Source organism: Dendronephthya gigantea, unplaced genomic scaffold (assembly GCF_004324835.1).
Source record: "Dendronephthya gigantea isolate DGI-Jeju-01 unplaced genomic scaffold, DenGig_1.0 000072F, whole genome shotgun sequence".
Classification (NCBI taxonomy): Eukaryota; Metazoa; Cnidaria; class Anthozoa; order Malacalcyonacea; family Nephtheidae; genus Dendronephthya; species Dendronephthya gigantea.
Genome location: NW_021163082.1, coordinates 130314 through 135886, shown reverse-complemented (window position 1 = coordinate 135886; position 5573 = coordinate 130314). Strand labels below are relative to the sequence as shown.

General features: G+C 37.6%; 1 pseudogene; it reads right to left on the bottom strand.

Annotated features, from left to right (window-relative positions):
• Positions 1-4192: 4192 nt before the first annotated feature.
• On the bottom strand, positions 4193-5228 carry LOC114531472 (annotated as a pseudogene).
• Positions 5229-5573: the final 345 nt, after the last annotated feature.

Here is a 5573-nt window from a genome sequence, read left to right as displayed (position 1 = left end):
AAGATATTTCAGTCATGCTGTAATAATTTGATTTGCTGTAAAATGTTCACTCATAAGAAAGGAGTTTTCGGTCAAATAGATCAATAATAAAAGTCACACCAATACAGCATTAATTTGTCCCTGGAAGTGCATTTATTTTTTTACTCCAAACTAGTGCAAACACGTAGGTTTATAGGATCAGTCTTGATTGATTTCTTAACTACATACATTCAGTGCAAGTATCGGAGATTGAATATTAAACGATAACTAGAAACCTCCTTCAGAATAATCTCGTGCAAAATGTATTTTATCGCAAAATGATTATTTACAAACACTCACTACATGTGATCTGAAATGACGGGAAAAGACTGGGACTAGTTGTAAAATGAAAACCCATTTCTCATATATATATATCGAAATATACTTCAAACATAATCACAAAATTTTGAAAAAATGATAAAAGATATAACCAATAAATTAAATACTGCTGAATGGATTTCTATTTCCGTACCATTTCTAAGTGCTGAGTTGCAAAAACATGAGCGCAAGATCACCTGGCTGTTATCAAACAATTATTTATACAGGGTGTATCAAAAGAAATTCGAATCGAAATTTTGCGTTTAATAATGCAAAATGTATTTGACAAATTTAGTTGACTTTTACACCTCTGTTAAGTTCATTTATTTCTCTTTCAAATGACACGTTGTACGTGTAATTTAGTTGAAAAATGAAGAAGTACTGGTTCGACAAAAAAAGTTCATAAAAATCGCCATTTTCCACCGATGCCGGGAACTGGACGTTTGTTTTATTGAAAATTAGTCCCAAAGGGCTTTAAAATCTAATCATTACTGAAAACTAAAACGCAAATTTATCGGAAAAATTCTGTTTATTCAATGTTCAACGATAGAAGTCGAACACAATTCGAATTCCCATCGGCCGAAAAATTTGATTTCGAGCAACAATTTTTAAAAGACGATAACTTGGCCAGTTTTGGTCGTGCGGATATAAGAACGGTATAATCGCAAACAGAATAAGCTAATCTTTGTTGTCACATAAAAATTATATCGTTTACTTTAGTATTTTACACAAAGCAGCTAGTCAAAGTTGGATTCGAATTTTTTTGATACACACTGTATGTTTGTGAAATATGTTTACGATATAGAGTCTTGCGTTCACATGCAGCTAAACTCTTTATGTCGCTATATACCTGCCCGTTTACACTCGCAATTTTATGTATACGATTTTATTCTTTTGGTAGATGTGAACGAGTGAGCAGCTACAAATGCTATAATAAATAAGGGCTCTTATTTCTTTCGTAAATAATTCATTCATTCACATCAATAACAGCAAAAATCGCAAGTGTAAACGGGCCTTCATAGCTTGTTATACTGATACTATATATCATATAATACACCGAAAAGCATTGATATAATTTTGGAATGTCAAAAGGGGGCTTTCCGAAATTACACCGTAAAAACCCCCTATTATTATATGTTCATTTAACGGTCTATGTCCGCTTGTTCTTATATTGCGACGCCTGTCTTGAAGATTTGCAATCGTGTTAAGCGTACACTTTACAAATAACGTTCAGTTTAAATATAACACTTCCACCTCTGCTGGAGTAAAAATCAGACTGCCAGCAAGGAGGGATTTTGTTTTGCTTTCTCCCGCGGTATATCCAGGCGGAGTTTGATAGATAAAACCTAGATTTGCGTAACTTCCGTATGTTGTGCGAGTAACAGTTTTGTCAAAAATGCTAAGATCAGGTCCAATCCCAAATTTAGGCCCTGAGATCTTGTTTAATTGAATTGCATTTGTGTCATTCGGAACATTCAGAGGCAACTTGAAAGGCGCGAGGTCATCGTTATTGCGAAATGAAAACAAAAAAGAACCTGGAGCAGCCCGTGACCCTTTTGTATGTGACCATGCAGTTGTCGCAAATCCTCCAAAGATAAAAGTATTGCCATTTTTTACAACTTTTACGACTGTCAATGTCGGGACATTTGATTTGCATCTATCATGAAATATTTCAGCTTTTTTCCCGTCTCTTGTCGCCCGCCAGCAAACGCTCCAATTCCCTGTCACCGGCAGCCATTCTGCCAAAGTTTTTGTAAATTCTGGTGACTCGGCGGCCATTATGACTGAATCCAATTCATGGACTATAATTATATAATATTGAAGGAATTGGAATGCATTGTAAAAATATCAGTTTTAAATATTACTTGCCTAAACATTCTGTTCCATCATAAAAAAATCCGCTGGGACAGGGGCGTAGGAATCTGATCAAGCTTGGGGTGCCTAAGCTCACGAGGCGCCACCATGGTTGGCGCCGAGCGAGAAAATTTTTCAAATTAGATCGCTCTAGATCCTCGGAAATAGCCATTTCAGAGTCTTATCAGAGATTTAAAGCCTCATTCAGTACGACCAAGTTGGAAGTTCAATCAACACTTGTTTTTTGTTTTAATTTATACTTCCTTCAAAACAGCACAAGTCAAAGAATAAAGTAATAATTGCTATATTTACAAATCAGGCAAAACAATCTTTATTTACAACCAGATTTTTAATTCAGAAAAAGTTCAAAAGATGCAAAATTTGGGCAATGTTTATATCGGTGAGTTTCGCTTTGTTATGAGCAGAACCGATGCGCAGACCGGAATGTAGATTATCTTTAAATACTCAGTATGAATTTTAAAGCATTTTCTTTAAAACTATTGTATTATTGGGGGGGCCGAAAGATATTCGCCCCCCCCATATATATTATTGGGGAGGCCGCGGCCCCCCCGGGCCCCCTGCTTCCTACGCCCCTGCGCTGGGACATTGACAGTCGTAGGAGCCATCAGTGTTGCTACAGTTTGCCTTGGAGTGGCAGTTGTGGGCTGCCGCTGAACACTCGTCTATATCTAAAATTATCGATATAATATAGTACTTGATAAGTTTTGTTCGCTCTTCAATGACATTATTTTGCGAATTATATATTAGTTGATGCCACCAGATATATCTACTGGAAGAGTTTATCAATGGATTCAAGGTGATGAATGTACTCGAGGCAATCAGACAGCATCCCCAACAATTCAGTGAAGTATTATGCAAAAAGGACACCGAGTTAGATGCAGTTATGGTTGATCTAATATTTCAAATCCATTTTGCGGAAGAGGGGACAAATATTCGACCAGTCCAGGAAAGGGCAGTTGTATATTGGACTAATTGGAAAGATTTTTTGCAAGATTGTTCGGGTAGGTAGCTGTATTAATAGTTAAAGTCAGGCCCTATTCATGCACATTCTTATACGGTATGCATGGCGTATCGGGATAAATAAGTAAAAGTGGTTTACGCTACACTGCTTAGCATGGTGCCACGAAGAAAAATGGTTATGCCAAATTAGATTCCTTTTCTTCTAAGTTGGTTTTAATTGTTATTGCAGATAAAGATTCAGTCCTAACCTTACAGGATATTCTTGTCTTTGCTACTGGAGCAAGTGAGCCACCACCACTGGGCTTCGATTCTAAACCGTGTCTGCAATTCACAGCTGGTAAATACCCTACCGCAAATACATGTGGAGTTACTCTGTATATTCCGCTGTTGTATTTGGAATATAACTCCTTGAAAGAGGCTATGGAATTTGCTGTGCATAATTCACCCAGCTTTGGTCAGGCTTGAAAGATTGTGCACTATTTTATCGTGACATTGCATCGTTAAGGTCAAGCTTTACAAAGGTTTAATTTTGTTATTTTAAATTGTTTAAGTTTTGACTTTTTGTAATTCTTCAATCTTTATGATACAGTATCACAATCTTACACATTGGATTATCTTTCGTTAAACCAAGAACTATTAAAGTTATCCTTGAAAATACTTGTGATAAACTGACGTTTTCACCTCTTTATTGTATATAATTGAACAAAAAATACAGATTTACTGTACTTTACTGCAAAAGTACATCTGTAGTGTCATACTGTATATAAGAAAGTTACACCATTAAACTGCTGTTCTTGTTTGCTACTAGTAACCCATTACACTCTCCTCACGAGCGTTAAGAAGAGTAAAATAGTAAATTATCATGCACTGGGTTAACAAGACACATTGGCGTTACAAGTGTTTGGTGTTATACTGAGTGAAAGATATGGCGCAATGATTAACATGTGCTGTTCCATGTACAGCGTTAAACGCGCGCATGCACCAATGTTAATTCGGAAGCAACAAGTTTCTTCCAAAAAAATTAAACGACGCGGCGAAAAATTTCTTTGCCATCCTCACCGGACAATGGATCTATAGTACTCTGAAGTTCACTGAATGCACTCTCTGACAATGGATTTTCGATATCAGGGACTTGAACATGTGGGATATCCGAAGATATTAGATTATGAACATCCGTGCCTCGATTAGGTATATCACGAGTACGGTTTCCAGAGTGTAGAGCAGCCAATTGTATGTTCATCCAGAACATCTGCGCAGGGGTTTTCCGCTCTTCGGTTGAAACTCGGTGATTATTATGCGCTGCTACAAACTCGCAAAGTGTCCTTGGATACGTGGAATATAGGTGTAGTGGAGACAAAATAAATCCGTGCTGTTAAGGGTATCCAGTATACCTTCACTTTCTAGGTCATAAAACTCGGCTTTGTAGGAAGCAACCACCTGCTCATTAACTGCTCTATTATGGCGTTCAATTCGCTGATTGGGTACTGAGCTTCCAACAATAACTGAACGCGCTTCTTCCCCCAAAAATTCTGTCATATTTCTCCAAATAAGAACATTTTCTCCGCCGTAATCTGTTCGTACATGAATCGGCCTCCCGTATTTCGACACAGCCTCTTGAAAAAGCGGGAAAACTGTTGTTGATCTATTGTTTCCGGAACAACAACAAAATGTAACCAGGCGACTATCTAAGCCATCGATGGCATGATGAATGACAAAACCCCATCGTATCATCTTGTGGTTACCATCGATATGCCACAAGTAGTTCGGGCACGGAACAGAATAAACACGCCTGTTTATTGGTGGTCGTTTTCTTAGTGAAACATTAGGATCTACGTGGTGTATTGCGTCACGAACTCGCCGCCGTTGAACATGGATGCGTTTTGCTTCCAAATGGCCATGTACCATTACCTCCCCAGCATTAGGATGGCATGCTTTAATCTGAGCAACTGTCTGTTGTAGCTCGTCTTCGTTCACATCTGAGAATCTGTTATGATTATTTAGACCATATGCTCGAATAGCCTTATAAATAGATGGTCGTGACGTTTCCAGTGTTTCAGCAATTTTAGAAATTGGTATATTTAGCTTCAGCATGGATTCTAGCCTTTCCTTTGGCACAGTTTTAGCTTGTCTTCCAGGTTTCCTATCATAAGCAAAGCATTGATTCAGGGGCACACAACAACAGCAGCAGCAATTATTCAGCTGTTCCCAATTCAAATAAATAAATATTCACTTTTTACTATAAAATCCCATAATGCTTTGCACGTGCATTGCTAGGGGTAATAATTCCTGCATTTGTAATTTTACTAATTTTAACATCATGCTCTTTCTAGCTGTTGTGGTGGATTTTGTTCTTCTTACCTAGACCGAAATTTAGTCTATAGGCATAGCTGGAAATGCCAATC